At 37.3% G+C, this 17,395-nt stretch overlaps 1 pseudogene; it reads left to right on the top strand.

Annotated features, from left to right (window-relative positions):
* Window positions 1–14,927: 14,927 nt before the first annotated feature.
* Window positions 14,928–15,782, top strand: LOC119507714 (annotated as a pseudogene).
* Window positions 15,783–17,395: the final 1,613 nt, after the last annotated feature.

Here is a 17,395-nt window from a genome sequence, read left to right on the forward strand (position 1 = left end):
GGCCAGATGGCTTCACAGGAGAATTCTACCAAACTTTCCAGAAAGAACTGAAACCAATCTTACTCAAACTCTTTCAAAACATTGAAGAAAATGGAACACTACCTAACTCATTTTATGAAGCTAACATCAATCTAATACCAAAACCAGGCAAAGATGCTACAAAAAAGCAAAACTACCGGCCAATCTCCCTAACGAATATAGATGCAAAAATCCTCAACAAAATACTTGCAAATCGAATCCAAAGACACATTAAAAAAATCATACACCATGACCAAGTGGGGTTCATTCCAGGCATGCAAGGATGGTTCAACATAAGAAAATCAATCAGTGTATTACAACACATTAACAAATCAAAAGGGAAAAAACAAATGATCATCTCAATAGATGCTGAAAAAGCATTTGACAAAATCCAACATCCCTTTTTGATAAAAACACTTCAAAAGGTAGGAATTGAAGGAAATTTCCTCAATATGATAAAGAGCATATATGAAAAACCCATAGCCAGCATAGTACTCAATGGTGAGAGACTGAAAGCCTTCCCCCTAAGATTAGGAACAAGACAAGGATGCCCGCTATCACCACTGTTATTCAACACTGTACTGGAAGTGCTACCCAGGGCACCCAGCAAGACAAAGAAATAAAAGGCATCCAAATTGGAAAGGAAGAAGTAAAACTGTCATTGTTTGCAAATGATATGATCTTATATTTGGAAAACCCCGAGAAATTGACGATACAGCTACCAGAGCTAATAAACAAATTTAGCAAAGTAGCGGGATACAAGATTAATGCACACAAGTCAGTAATGTTTCTATATGCTAGAAATGAACAAACTGAAGAGACACTCAAGAAAAAGATACCATTTTCAATAGCAACTAAAAAAATCAAGTACCTAGGAATAAACTTAACCAAAGATGTAAACTATGCAAAGAAAACTACATAACTCTATTAAAAGAAATAGAAGGGGACCTTAAAAGATGGAAAAATATTCCATGTTCATGGATAGGAAGGCTAAATGTCATTAAGATATCAATTCTACCCAAACTCGTCTACAGATTCAATGCAATCCCAATCAAAATTTCATCAACCTACTTTGCAGACTTGGAAAAGCTAGTTATCAAATTTATTTGGAAAGGGAAGATGCCTCGAATTGCTAAAGACACTCTAAAAAAGAAAAACCAACTGAGAGGACTTACACTCCCTGACTTTGAAGCTTATTATAAAGCCACAGTTGTCAAAACAGCATGGTACTGGCACAAAGATAGACATATAGATCAATGGAATCGAATTGACAATTCAGAGATAGACCCCCAGATCTATGGCCAACTGATCTTTGATAAGGCCCCCAAAGTCACTGAACTGGGTCATAAAGGTCTTTTCAACAAATGGGGCTGGCAGAGTTGGATATCCATATCCAAAAGAATGAAAGAGGACCCCTACCTCACCCCCTACACAAAAATTAACTCAAAATGGACCAAAGATCTCAATATAAAAGAAAGCACCATAAAACTCCTAGAAGATAATGTAGGAAAACATCTTCAAGATCTTGTATTAGGCGGACACTTCCTGGACTCGACACCCAAAGCACAAGCAACAAAAGAAAAAATAGGTAAATGGGAACTCCTCAAGCTTAGAAGTTTCTGTACCTCAAAGGAATTTCTCAAAAAGGTAAAGAGGCAGCCAACTCGATGGGAAAAAATTTTTGGAAACCATGTATTTGACAGAAGACGTATATCTTGCATATATAAAGAAATCCTACAACTCAATGACGATAGTACAGACAGGCCAATTATAAAATGGGCAAAAGATATGAAAGGACAGTTCTCTGAAAAGGAAATACAAATGGCCACGAAACACATGAAAAAATGTTCTGCTTCACTATCTATTAGAGAGATGCAAATTAAGACCACAATGAGATACCATCTCACACCGATTAGAATGGCTGCCATTAAACAAACAGGAAACTACAAATGCTAGAGGGGATGTGGAGAAATTGGAACTCTTATTCATTGTTGGTGGGACTGTATAATGGTTCAACCACTCTGGAAGTCAGTCTGGCAGTTCCTTAGAAAACTAGATATAGAGATACCCTTCGATCCAGCGATTGCACTTCTCGGTATATACCTGGAAGATCAGAGAGCAGTGACACGAACAGTTATCTGCACGCCAATGTTCATAGTAGCATTGTTCACAATTGCCAAGAGATGGAAACAACCCAAATGTCCTTCAACAGATGAGTGGATAAATAAAATGTGGTATATACACACGATGGAATACTACACGGCAGTAAGAAGGAACGATGTTGTGAAACATATGACAACATGGATGAACCTTGAAGACATAATGCTGAGCGAAATAAGCCAGGTACAAAAAGAGAAATATTATATGCTACCACTAATGTGAACTTTGAAAAATGTAAAACGAATGGTTTATAACGTAGTATGTAGGGTAACTAGCGATAGAGAGCAATTAAGGAAGGGGGAACAATAATCCAAGAACAGATAAGTTATCATGGGTAAATTTAATGTTCTGGGAATGCCCAGGAATGACTATGGTCTGTTAATTTCTGATGGGTATAGTAGGACCAAGTTCACAGAAATGTTGCTATATTAGGTTCCTTTCTTGGGGTAGAGTAAGAAAACGTTGGAAGTAAAGTAGTTATCTTAGGTTAGTTGTCTTTTTCTTACTCCCTTGTTAATGGTCTCTTTGAAATGTTCTTTTACTGTATTTTTTTTTAATTTTTTTTATTTTTCATACAGTTGATTTAGAAAAAAAAAGTTAAAAAAAAAAAAAAACAAGGAAAAAAATATGCAGAGCCCCCTTGAGGAGCTGGTGGAGAATGCAGGGGTATTGGCCTGCCCTACCTCGATGGTTGCTAACATGACCACAGACATAGGGGACTGGTGGTTTGATGGGTTGAGCCCTCTACCACAGGTTTACCCTTGGGAAGACTGTTGCTGCAAAGGAGAGGCTAGGCCTCCCTATGGTTGTGCCTAAGAGCCTCCTCCCGAATGCCTCTTTGTTGCTCAGATGTGGCCCTCTCTCTCTAGCTAAGCCAACTTGAAAGGTGAAATCACTACGTGGGATCAGACACCCAGGGGAGTGAATCTCCCTGGCAACGTGGAATATGACTCCCAGGGAGGAATGTAGACCTGGCATCGTGGGATGGAGAACATCTTCTTGACCAAAAGGGGGATGTGAAAGGAAATGAAATAAGCTTCAGTGGCAGAGAGATTCCAAAAGGAGCCAAGAGGTCACTCTGGTGGGCATTCTTACGCACAATATAGACAACCCTTTTCAGGTTCTAATGAATTGGGGTAGCTGGTGGTGGATACCTGAAACTATCAAACTGCAACCCAGAACCCATGAATCTTGAAGACAATTGTATAAAAATGTGGCTTATGAGGGGGGACAGTGGGATTGGGAGGGGCCATAGGGATCACGCTCCCATTTGCCTAGTTTGTGGATGGATGAGTGGAAGGTGGGGGAAGGAAACAAACAAACAAACAAACAGACAAGGGCACCCAGTGTTCTTTTTACTTTAGTTGCTCCTTTTCACTTTAATTATTATTCTGGTTATTTTTGTGTGTGTGGTAATGAGGGTGTCGGGGATTGATTTTGGTAATGAATGTACAACTACGTAATGGCACTGTGAACAATGAAATGTATGATTTGTTTTGTATGACTGCTTGGTATGTGAATATATCTCAATAAAATGAATAATAAAAAAAATTAAAAAAAGTCAATGACTTATATATGAACAAATATTAATCAATTAGAAGATATAATGAAAACTGTATTATATTCACAAAGCTATATTCACAAAACTATATAAGGTTTAAGATTGAACAAAATAAGAACCATAGACTAATGAATAAGGAGAAAACTGCAAAATATATTGAAGGACATAAAATGAAAGCTACTAAATTTATCATTATTCCACAATACTGAAAAGCAAAACTAATTTCTACATCTTATAGAAATGTAAATTCTTCAAATGTGAATCTATAATTTATAATTTCAATGCAATTGTAGTAAAATTTCCAACAGATTTTTTTTTTTTTTTTTGCTGTCACAGAGTTTCTCCTGAATAAAAACAAAATGAATTACCAAATCTTTAGAAAAATAAACAAGGAACAAATTGCCCTCCTAGACATTAAAACCTACTCTAAAGTTACTATAATGCAAACTTTCAGTAACTGGCTCATGTATAGAAAGCTAGATCACTGGGCCTTTTCAAGACACCATAAATGAAACATCACATAGTTTAAAGAGTAGATAGAAAAAGAAAAGGCATAAAGGACTAAAAAAAAAGTTGATGAATATATACCCAATTTTAGGATGTCCCAAATCTAGATGTAAAATCAAAATTTATGCATAATTATTAATAACTTTGCATAAATGTTAGAGTGTCATTATAATAAAAGCATAAACAATAGAAAATGGCTTTGGCAAAACAAGAGACATTATCTGCTACATACGTGGCACACAAAAGTTAATATACTCAATATCTAAAAACTGTTAATAAAAATCAAGAAGGAAAATGTAAATATCCTGATAGGAAAGTGATAATGAGCATGAACAAGCAATTTACATATGAAAAGTGCTAATTAGCATGTTAGAATTGTTCAATTACATTAGTAATCAAAACTATACATTAAAATGAGATTAATTCATTTTTGTTACTTCCTCATTCATTCAAGAGCTATTTATTAAGCACTTACATGTGCCAGGAATTTTTTACATCATTGGTTTTCAAAGTGTGTTCCCTGGACCAGCAGTATGTTCATCACTTGAGAACTTAAGAAAAATGCAAAATTTGGGGCCCTACCCCATACTTCTGAATAAGAAACTCTGGTAATGTGGTCGAGCAATGTGTGATTTAGCAAGCCCTCCACGTCATTCTGTTGCACACTAAAGTGCACACTGATTTGGTGAATAAAACAGACAAAAATCCCTTTCCTTGAGGAGTTTTATCCTGGGGGAGGGAGGTAAGACAGATAAAAAACAAGAAACAAAATAACAGAATTGAATAAAACTATCTATGTTGATCAGAGCAATGGAAAATGTATAGCAGCATCAGGAGACTAGGAGTGAAAGGGCAGGGGTCAAGTTATAATTTAAAAGATGGTGCCCAGGGAAGATGACATTGAGATGCTGGCTTCCAATGGCTTTATAAAGATGAGGGAATTAGCCACATAGATATCTAGAAAGAAGAGCAGCATTCTAGAGGGAGGAACAACCAGTGCAATGGCCCTTCAGCATTTGAGGAATTATAAAGAGAATAGTGCGGCTGAAATGGAGTGATAAAGGGGGGGATTATTGGAGATGACATCAGATTATTTGGGGGCTTATAGCTGATTAAAAGAACTTTGACTTTACTCTAAATAAAATAAGGCACCACTTTTAGGATTATGAATGGAGTTGTGGAATATTCTGTCTTTATATTTTTAACAATCCCTCTGCTACGTGAAAATAGATGATGGTGGTGGTGGGGAAGGACAGAATAGGGGGACCAGGCAATGGGCTAGAGTAACCCAAGGGAGAGGCACTCATGGCTTGGATCTAAGCAGTGGCAGTGCAGCAGTGGCTCAAATGAGGGTCATAAGAGAAAGACAGGAGAGAACAGTGACGCCAAGATTTTTAGCATGACCAACTGGAAGGGTAGAATTGCCACCAACAGATGGAAAAGGCTATAGGTCAAACAGGTACTGGAATGGTTCAGTTCTAGACATGTAGAGTTTGAGATTGTACTAGACATGGAAGAGGAAATGTATAATACACTGGGCGTACCAGTGTGAAGGTCATTAGAGAGGTCTGGCCTGTAGGTAAGAGTTTGGGAGGTGTAAGTATATAGACGGTTTTCTAATTCATGACAATTAATAAAATCACCAGGGAAATTAATTTAGATAGAGAAGTGGACAAAGGATTGAGGCCTAAGCCACAACAATAACAGTTTAGAAGAAGAATTTCTATTGATGGGGGAAATTACCTTGATGCAGTGGTAGCCTCCAAGTGTGAGACCAGGCAAAGATCCAAAGATCATGAAACAGAAAGGCTCATAGGCCAAATAAAGATGTTCAAAGCAAATGCTTTTTTGAATGAATTCAAACTAAGTAAAAAGGACAGGGGAAAGAGATGAGGTCCGTTAACACTAAGGATATGGTGCAAGTGCATTGCAAGCACCACACTACCCAAATCAAGTGTTATATAATGTTTACATGTCCTTTCTCCTGGCACATGAGCCTTCCTGCAGACAGTGTGTATATAAGGAACAAAGCTGAAAGTGGGCAAGGAGCTCAGCAGATAGAGGGTGCTTGGAGCAAACGCACTTTTGCTCTGTTAGAAACATTCAGGGGCAAATACTCCTGGCCAGTGATTATAGCTTGCCGTTAACTTGGAGAGTAAGTTATCCTTGGTGGTTGTTTCTCTAGTTTTCTATGCTAGTATTAAATCTTCTTAAACAACAAAGCAAAGCAGATTAACAAGAAGTAAAGAGTGAAGTTGGAGGAAAACCAAGAATGTGCTGTACCCTGGAAATCGAGTCAAGAAAGTATATCAAAGTAGAAGAATGATCAATGTGTCAAAAGCTGCCTACATGTCAAATCAGCTGCATTTTGAATTGTGTAGTTCCTGGTGATTTTTACAAGAGCAGTGTTGATAAATCTGTGGAGATTTGTGACTGGAATGGGTTCAAGAAATTTTGCCATTAAGGGGAGCAAAGAAATAGGGTGTTAACTGGTGGAGAAATGGAGTAGAGATTTTTTTGACATTTCTAAAATCACAGAATGTGTGTATTCTTATGGGAATGATTGAATAAAGAGGAGAAAATGTTTGATGTAGGGTGGAAGGGAGGCTGGGGAATATGCTTGCATGGGTGAGAGGCCCTAGATTTTGTGAACAAGGTGAAGAATAAAGTTACATAGGAACAATTCCTGTTATGAAAAGTGGCAAGGCAGTGTTCTGGGAAACTGGGGTATTGCTTAGAATCATTTCAATTTTCTCAAGAAAACAGAAAGCATGATAATCATATGAGAATGGGGTAGAAATTGGAGATTTGTGGAGAAAGGAGAAGGTTTGAAATAACGGAGAGTGGCAGAAGGGCTGGACCCAGGCAGAGAAGGTCTGCAGAGCTGTGTCTATTTTGTTTTGTTTTATTCTTCTTTCTCTAGCCACATTCATCTGCACAGGTGCAGGTGCAGAGCAGGACAAGAATTGGATTTTGCCATGGTTGTGCTTTTGCCAAATGAATCTAATAAAGCAAAAGAGGTACAGGGGTGTCAGAAATGTTCGCAAAGGGATGGCTACAATGACTGGCCAAGAAAGTTATATGCAATTTACATGAAAGGGAGATCATTAAGAGAAGTCCAAGTAAATAAATACTTGCCTTGGGAACCAAGCTAACTCGGACTACTTTTCTGTGAGATACAGGTTGAGAACAAATATATACTAATTTTTTCCAGCATAATTATTCCTATATTATGATTTTCAGAAAATTCATTTGGAAATACCACCCTTTGTTTACGATATGCATTTATTTCCAATGAAACTCCATGCAAATGAAGCAACCAAAAAAGAGGTAAGCATACAAATATTACAATAACTGAATTGCTCCTTTTAAAGATTTCAACTCTCAAATGCTGGAAGGCAATTATGTTTCCTTCTCTTCATTCATAGAGTGGAATAATATTTACTGATGTTTGCCCCTAAAGGTGACTCAAATATTAAATATGCATTTCTTTCCCAAGCTTCCTATCTTATTTTTCTATGCAATGTTATTAATAGAAGTTTCAATCAATTTTTTTTCCTCATTAAACACTGAGATCACAGAAACATTGCCCCATTGCATTAATACACCTCAGAGTAGCTAATCTTGTCATCTGTTCTTATAGTTGCTCTGACCACAGACTTAGTTCCACACAATATGGCTGTAGATCACATATACCCACTTGTCGTATAAAGCAGTTTCTCTCCTCAAGGGAGTATCTGACTCAGATTAATGGGGCAGCGCTCAAGCTATGCCAAGGTGTTGTCTGAATTATTTTATCATTGTTTCTAAAAAAAAACATTTAAACACATTATAGTTCAGACAATTATGATCTTCACAGCCAGATAGGTAGGTAGATAAATGAGAGCTTCTTGCATTGAATTACAATTCAATCTTTTGAAGTTTTTATGTTGACTTCTTTTTCTCTTTCCATCTTGACAATCCCTTATGCCCATATGTGTTTATGGCACAAATCTATTTGTGTATAATGTCTCCCTCTGCTCCACTATAAAACCGCATATGTTAGAAAACAAGGCCTGCATGCAGGAAGGATCCTTGTGAACCGGACTATAACCAAAATGAGCTTTCATGCTGAGACCACGATGGGCAAAAAATACCCTCACTATTGAAAAAGAAACAATCATCTCTAGATTGTGTCTTATCTTTCTTATCCTGGAAAACTTTAATAACACTGAAAACAATGTTATGATCCTGGTACCTGTTAAAGGGGAAAACTAAGGACGGTTCTTTGTTAGTTTCTTTTTCTTCCATAGACCTGATCTAGTTATCACATGTTACTGTTACTTAACATAACTATAAGAACTAAAACTAATAGATTTTAAAGCAAACTAAGTTTAAAAAAACAAACTGGTCTTTCTCCTTCTGCCTAAGGGGAAGACGTGTCCTTCCTGACAAGTCTGAGACACGAGGAAAAGTGCATTGAGCAAAACAAGCATCATGATGAAAATCTGCAGCACTGTCATTACACTGCTGATCAGGTTGTAAGCTAATTTCAAGCATAAAACACAGGTTTGGGATTTATGCCTTATATAAAACATAATCAAGTTTCATTATTTCTGTGAGTCATAGCATTTTAATCTTTTCTAATTAGCTGTAATTACTATTCTTTCTCACAGCAAGAGAGCATAGAAGCATAAAAAACATGAAGCACCACATATATAAGGGGAAAAACTACAAAAAGGGAAAATACAGGCATCATTAGTAAATAAGAGTTTTTTGTTCTAAGGTGACACTGGAGCCATTCCCTCAGTGGAAAAAATGGACACTGTAACAAAGCACAGTAGGTAATTATTATCATTTTGTAATATTCTTTTGTAACAACTGGATCAAGGTCCAAGGACAAAAATAATTTCCATGTGGAGAATAGAACTTCAATGTCAGAATTTGTGCATTTTAATTAGGGTAATTTAGTTGATCAGAATAAATTGTCTTTAAAATGTTATTATGAAAGTGCTAGGGCTGAATAATGTACCTTTCCACTAAACACTCTTCTATTCTACTTTCTTTATCTTCTGGTAAACCAAGATCAGACTTTTATATAGGAATAAGTAAGTCTCCCAAATCTGAAAGGATTGAAAATGGTTCAACTGTAATGTTTAGAGCTGTCCCTACAAAGGGCCATCATATAAGCAAAAGTATACACGAAAGATTCCAGATGTCTTTAGGGAAATTCACCACTTAGGGAAATTTTATCAAGATTATTTATTCACATAGACTTCTTTACATATTTTTTACATGTAAGTTTTTCAGTGAGCACATTTGTTTCCTTGTAGACTCTGCAAAATCACTTAAGTGAAGAATTAGTGAAATTAGGCTCAAACAACACAAATTTAATGAACATTTATTCAGTCTACTTGTCTTACAGATCATACAATTCTTTTAGGGAAAACAATCTGTTTTGAAAACTGGATTAACTTCTTAAGCTGTCTACATTAATCAAATCAACATGTTAAGTGTTCATTTTAATTCTCCTCTTCACCTTATACTGTGCAGAGACAAAAATGTCAATAAACCAAAATTTGAGTTTAGCTAACTAAAATATATAAAAGCTCTCTTTTAAATGTTGCTTTTATACTGGTTCAACCCACAAGTCATGAAATTGGAAATTTTCTACAAATATATTACACAACATAAGGGAACTCCTCAGCCTAATTCCAAATTCATGGCTGCCAAACTCAGATAAATCCTGAACAAGCAATATAGTTTACCCAGATTACCAAAGTTTTCCTAATTGGCAATTCATGACTTCCAGCTGCTCTGAACAAAACCCATCACCCATTGAAATGTTGACATTTTTCTGCCTTATTAAAATCTTCTGCAATATTCAGTGTGAATATATTGTTCAATTAGCCATTATTTCAGAATGAATAGATGGTGATAAATGATTAGGACACCAAATGCAATTTGTGGTGTCAAAGCAAGCCTATTTGCACTATACCCACCTGTATATTCAGAAACTATTGGACTAAATGTCATAGTGGGCAGGAGAGAGCATTATCCGCTGGAGAACTGTTTTAGTTTGCTAGGCTGCTGAGAGCAGATACCATGAAATGGGTTGGCTTTTAACAATGGGAATTGTTAGCTTACGGTTTTGAGGCTGAGAAAAATGTCCAAATTGAGGCATCATCCAGGCAATGCTTTCTTCCTGAGATGAGCTCCTTGCGATCCTTGACTACTCTGCCACCTGGAATGATACATGGTGGTGTTTCCCAGTCTCTCCCTTCTCTTCTGGGTTTTGTTGTTTTCGTCTTCTTGCTTCCATGGCCTTCTCTCTTTCTCTGTGTTCATTCCATTTATATAGCACTCTAGTAATAGAATTAAGACCCATCCTGAATGAGATAAGCCACATGTTAATTTGAAGTAGCCTCATCAAAAGATTCTACGTACAACAGGTCCACACCCAAAGGAACAGATTAACCTTGAATGTGCTTTCCTGGGGTACATACAGCTTCAAATCATCATACTCCACCCTCTGGGCTCCAAAAAGACATGTTCTTCCATATGCAAAATACATTCATTCCATCAGAATATACCAAAAGCCTTAAATCATTTCAGCAACAATGTTTAATATAAAGTCTCATCAAAATCAGTAATAAGTGCGGTCTGTCCTGGAGCACAATTCCCCTCCATCTGTGAACCTTTGAAACCTAGAGAACAAGTTATCTGCATCCAAAATACAATAGAGGGACCGTCATAGGAAAAACATTCCATTTCCTTAGTGAGAAACTTGAAGGAAATCAGGGGTCACAGGTCCCAAACAACACCCAAACCCTGTAGGGTATACTCCATTAGATGTCAAGGTCTGAGAGTCATCTATTGATCAATGTTTTGTCCTCCAGGCCAGATGGGTGGCAGCACCACCCTTACCAAATGCTTGCCCAGTGGCCATGCTCTCCCCAAAACACTTGGTGAAGATTCCAACCTCTGAGAACACTGGGGTGGTGGCCAAACTCTCTGCAAACCCTGAGGGAATATGCCCCACCCTCTCTGAAGACTGCAGAGACAGCACTTAACCTCCCACACACATGGGTGGGATCACTCTCTTGACCCAAGAAGATGTCTTTAGTCCAGACCTCAGCTTCCATGGTTTTGCCTCTGAAGTCATTTTACCTTAAATCTGTCTCTTTTCTGTTCCTTTTAGTTCAGTCCCTTTTACACAGATCTCTCAAAAAAAAGTTGTCAGTTTCTCAAGTAGAACGCAGGGGTTCAAACCATCAGAGAAAGAACCTTCTACAAATCCTTTCTGGGTAACTGCATTTTCAATCCTGACTTGCTCTGAAATGTGTGACTGCATCCATGTTCAGTTAAACCCTCACATGGAGCACTATTCTGTGGGCACCTGCTTTCCAGAAGCTCAGAGTTTTCCAAACCATGAATTTCTGTTTTCTTTGTGCCCTGGGGTTCAGTTCTCAGTTTTCCTGTCATATTTTACTGTAAGCTGCAAGGAGAAAATAGGCTGCACTTTCCAAACTTAGTTTGGAAGTCTCCTCATCTAAATATCCAAACCCATTGCTTTAAATTCTGCCTTTCACCCAACATCAGGACTTAATTTTGCCAAATTATCTGCTACTTTAAAACAAGGGTCACCTTTCTTCCAGTTTGCAATGTCACATGCATCATTTCTGTCTAAGGCCTTATCAGAAGTACTTTTAGCGCCCATATTTCTACCAACAGTCTCTTCAAAGCAATCTAGGCCTTTTCTATCAAGCACCTCACAATTCTTCCAGCCTCCACTCATTACCCAATTACAAAGCCATTTCTACAGTTTTAGTATTTGCATTAGCAGCACCCCACTCTTCTGGCACCAAAATCTGTTTTGGTTTTCTAGGTTGCTAAAAGCACATACCATGAAATGGGTTGGCTTTAAACAATGGGCATTTATTAGCTTACAGTTTGAGGCTGAGAAAAATGTCCAAATTGAGGCGTCATCCAGACAATGCTTTCTTCCTGAAGACCAGCTGCTGGTAATTCTTGACTCCTCTGCACATGACAGGGCACATGGAGGCATTTTCTAGTCTTTTCCTTCTCTTCTGGGTTTTGTTGTTTTCATCTTCTTGCTTCCATGACTACCTTCTCTCTTTCTCTGTATTTATTCCATTTATAAAGGACTCTAGTAAGAGGATTAAGATCCTCCTGAATGAGGCGGGTCACACCTTAACTGAAGTAGATCCTACTTAGAATGGGTTCACACCCACGGGAATGGATTAACTTTAAGAACATGCTTTTCTAGGGTTCATACAGTTTCAAATCACCACAAGCAAATTACATTTTGTGTATTAAAATGTAATTTTACTATGCTTTCAATTTTTCCATGAATTAAGTATTATCCTTTCAAGTATATTTTCATACTTACACATGCATTTTAAGGATGTTCTATGGCAAAGTTATGAGATATTCTTATGCAATTCCTTGATAAGTTTTCATCATGTTAGATAGTTTATATTAATTGGGCACAGTTTTTTCAATGACATACCCTGATTGCATCTTTTGTAAGAAATATCTCAGACGCCACTGCATGGTATTTGCACAGAAGATATGTACTTCTAATAAGTCATTTCTGGATTTTTGGTTTATGCCATAAAATTAAACAGAGAATTTCCAAAGGAATTACAATTAATGAGATGGTCTTACCTGAACAATCCCAATCTGTGTTTATCTATTAAAAACAAATATTTCATCACATATCAAAATTAATAAAATCAATATAAAGAAATTGCATTTTGTAAAAAAGTGCATGGTTTCAGTTACCATAAATCCACAGCCCATGGCATGACACATATGTACAAAGATTGACTATGTTCAAAGCATTCAAGGTTTGTACACATTTTTTTATGCCAATTAGTAAAAAATTGCAGTTTTTTACAATGTTATAGAACTGAACCATAACACATTCCCTATTTGCATAATGTGGTTAAGGCAATTACAAACATTCCCCACAGTCTTAGAGAATGTATTATACTTATTTACTTCTATTCTCATGTTTTAATAGTAACAACAACTATAGCAATTTTCTTGGTCATACATGATTTGTCACTTTTATTTTTTCTACCATGTTCTTGGGAGCTCTGTATCCAATTCCCTTTGTGAGAAGTTAAGTTTTGTTAAGATTATGATGCAGGATTCTGAAAACTCTGAAAAAACTGAGACATAGATAATACAACAGATGCATAAATAATAATACAGCAAAGAATGTAATATTAAAGTCTGAATTGCTGAATTTAGGGTATCACTCCTGAATTTTGGTTCTACCTGTAGAGTCTAATAAGCTATAAAGGCATTCCTCTCCCCTCAGCATCTTCTTCTGGAATGTAATAGGGACGTTGAAATGTTTATTAAACATTGCAATAGAGATATTATTAAGTTAACTTTTTAAAAATCATATTATTTTCTGAAGAAATTAGATAAAATTTATTCCAAATCAGCTCATTGTGACTGCATATCGATATACCCAGATGTTTAAAGATGAATTCAATTTTTACATGTGGTTTAGAATACCAGTCTTCATGATTTTCAGTCCCAGATTTCTAGTCCCCCTTCCCACACATTTTTATTATCTGTGTTTAGGATCTAAGGTCATGATTATCAAACCTAGTGCCTGGTATCCATCTGTGTCCTTTTACCTTATTGCTTTACCCACAAATAAACCTCCTTTCTCCCTTCTGTTGATCTATCACAATACAATGGTATGCAAAGCATAGTAAACTAAACAGTACAAGAGAATGCTCCAAAAAGTCAAATCCTGAGCAATCCTCAAAGCAGACCTTGCAGGCACTCCTTGTAAAGCAGCCCTCCCAGTAGGTACCCCCTTGCTGTAAACCTGGGATTCCCAATGCGGTGCAGAGTCTAATGGCTTGAGGAGGGTCATATTTTAAATTCAGGTAGCCATACTCTGGGAAGCCCATCCCACTCTGGAAAGGACTCATCTGAGATTTATTGAGGTATAATTGAAATACCAAAAAAAAAAAAGAAAAAAGAAAAAAGAAAAAGAAAAAAAAAACCTGCACATATTTGACAATTTGATAGATTTTGGACATATGTATACTCACATGAGAGCATCACCACATCAAAATAATGAACTTATCTATCACTCCCAAAAGTTTCTATGTGCAGTTTTATCTGCCACTCCCATTCTTCCATGACTCCCATACAGACAACCACTTATCAGCTTCTGTCCTATAGATTAAATTTTATTCTCTAGAATTTTATATAAATGGAATCATGCAATTTATATCCTTTCAGCAAGGGACAGGGAGTATATACTTCTTACACACAGCATAATTATTTTGAGATTCATCCATGTTGCATGTTTTAAAAGGGCAGTATGTTTCACTGTTGAGTAGCATTTCATTACAGAACATACCACAAAGCATTTATCCATTCACCTGTTGATGCTGATTTGGGTCATTGCCAGGTTTTGGGTTATTACAAATAAAGCTGCCATGTACATTTGTGTAAGACTTTATGTAGACAAATGCTTCCTTATCTCTTTGATAAATGCTTAGGAGTGGAATGTCTAGGTCATTTGTAGGTGTATAATCTGCTTTTGAAGAAATTGGCAAACTGTTTTCCAAAACTGTTTACCAGTTTACAGTCCAATCAAGAGTGTATGAGAGCCGTTATTCTGAGGAGAGAACAGTCGGTAGAGGAGAAGTCCAGGTTAGAGGGGACTTGGGAGACACTTAGTTGCCTTTTCCAATTGAAGTTGAGGTGCAGAAATGCAGAGCAGTAAAACCTTTAACCTGGAGAAGCAGAACCATACTCCAAGGAAGCATCACCAGCATCACCACCCACCACAACAATGGCAGCAGCAACAGTAGCCGCCACCACCACCAATACCTGCAAATGGGCAACAGGCCAGCAGCCAAAATGAAGGCTTGACTATTGACCTGAAGAATTTTAGAAACCAGGAGAGAAGACCTTCACTCAATGTAGCTGTCTCTTTGTGGGCAATCTCCCTCCTGACGTCACTGAGGAGGAAATGAGGAAACTATTCGAAAAATACGGGAAAGTAGGCAAGGTCTTCATTCATAAGTATAAAGGCTTTGGCTTTATCTGCTTGGAAACATGAACCCTAGCAGAGATTGGCAAAGTGGAGCTCAACAACATGCCGCTCCGTGGAAAGCAGCTGTGTGTGTGCTTTGCCTGCCATAGTGCATCCCTTACACTCAGAAACCTTCCTCAGTATATGTCCAATGAATTGCTGGAGGAGGACTTTTCTATGTTTGGTCAGGTGGAGAGGGCTGTAGTCATTGTGGATGATTGAAGAAGGTCCTCAGGAAAAGTCATTGTTGAGTTCTGAGGGAAGCCAGCTGCTCGGAAAGCTCTGGACAGATGCAGTGAAGTCTCCTTCCTGCTAACCACATTTCCTCGACCTGTTACTGTGGAGCCCATGGACAAGTTAGATGATGAAGAGGGACTTCCAGAGAAGCTGGTTATAAAGAACCAGCAATTTCACAAGGAGCAAGAGCAGCCACTCAGATTTGCACAGACTTATTAGCTATCCCTGTGTGTATATGTTTGTGTGTGGTTTAACAGTTGTGTTGGAAATTTTAGTATATATCTTTAACTTATCACAGTCTACCTTCAAATAATGTTATACCGCTTCATATACAGGAGAAATGCCTTATCACAGGATACTTCCATTTCCCTTCTCCCAGTCTTTGTGCAATTTTAGTCTTCAATTTTACTTCTGCGTATGGGATAAGCTCCACTATACAGTTTTGTCAATTTTAAACTCTCAATTATGTTTTAAAGAGATTTTTCAAATAAGGAAAGAAAATGCAGGCAATTCATATTTACCCACGTTATCAACTGCTGTGCTCTTCCTTCCTTTGTGTGGTGCCAGATTTGCACCTAGTATCATTTCTCTTCTGCCCAAAGAACTTCTTTATCATTTCTAGAATATAAGTCTGCTAGTGAAGAATTTTTACAGCTTTTTTATTTCTGAAGAAGGCTTTATTTTACCTTCCTGTTTGAAAGATATTTTTGTTGGATGTAGAATTCTAGACTGACAGTCTTTTGTTTCTTTCAATACTTTAAAGATGTTGCTCCACTCTTTTCTGGCTTGCATTACTTCTGAGAAGAAGCCTGTTCTTCTTCTTATCTTTGTGACTCTGTACATAATACGGTATATCTATTTTTTTCTGAGTGTTTTCAAGATTTTCTTCTTAGCACTGGTTATAAACAGTTTGGCTAGGATTTTTTTCTGCAACTTCTTTTGTGCTTTTAGTGTTCAAACTTTATTGAGTTTCTTGGATCTTAGCATTTATAATTTTCATCAAATTTGGAAAATTTTTGGCTACTTCTTTTTCAAATAATTTTTCTGTACTCCCCTGGGCTGGTTTGGATGTATTATGTCTCCTAAAACACCATGTTCTTTGATGCAATCTTGTGGGGCCAGACATATTAGCATTGATTAGGTTGGAATCCTTTGATTGAGTGTTTCTATGGAGATGTGACTCAATCAACTGTGAGTGAAAAGTTTGACTGGATAATTTCCATGGAGATATGGACCCCACCCATTAGGGGTGGCTCTTAATTAAATCACTGCAGTCCTATATGAGAAGCCCAGACAGAAGGAGCTCACTGTTGCAGCCTAGGGAGGAACATCCTGGGATAAAGCCATATTGAAACCAGAACTCTGGAGCAGAAGCAGCCGCGTACCTTCCCAGTTAACAGAGGTTTTCCAGACACCTTTGGCCATCCTCTAGTGAAGGTACCCAATTGTTGATGCCTCACCTTGGACACCTTCTGGCCTTAAGACTGTAACTGTGTAACCAAATAACCCCCCTGTTATAAAAGCCAATCCATTCCTGGTGTTTTGCATTCTGGCAGTATTAGCAAACCAAAACATCCCCTCTTCTCCTTTGGGGACTCCTATTACACATATATTAGAAAATTGAAATTGTCCCAGAGCTTATTGACACCCTGTTTTTGTTTTTGTTTTTAGTCCTTTTTTTTCTCTGTGTTTAATTTTGAATACTCTTTATTACCATTTCCTCACACTCACTAATATTTTCTTCTGTAATGTGTAATCTGCTATGAATGCCATCTAGGGTATTTTCAATCTCAGACATATTTATGTTATGTTATAAGTTAGAGTAGGGTCTT

This window comes from Choloepus didactylus, chromosome 13 (assembly GCF_015220235.1).
Source record: "Choloepus didactylus isolate mChoDid1 chromosome 13, mChoDid1.pri, whole genome shotgun sequence".
Taxonomy (NCBI): domain Eukaryota; kingdom Metazoa; phylum Chordata; class Mammalia; order Pilosa; family Megalonychidae; genus Choloepus; species Choloepus didactylus.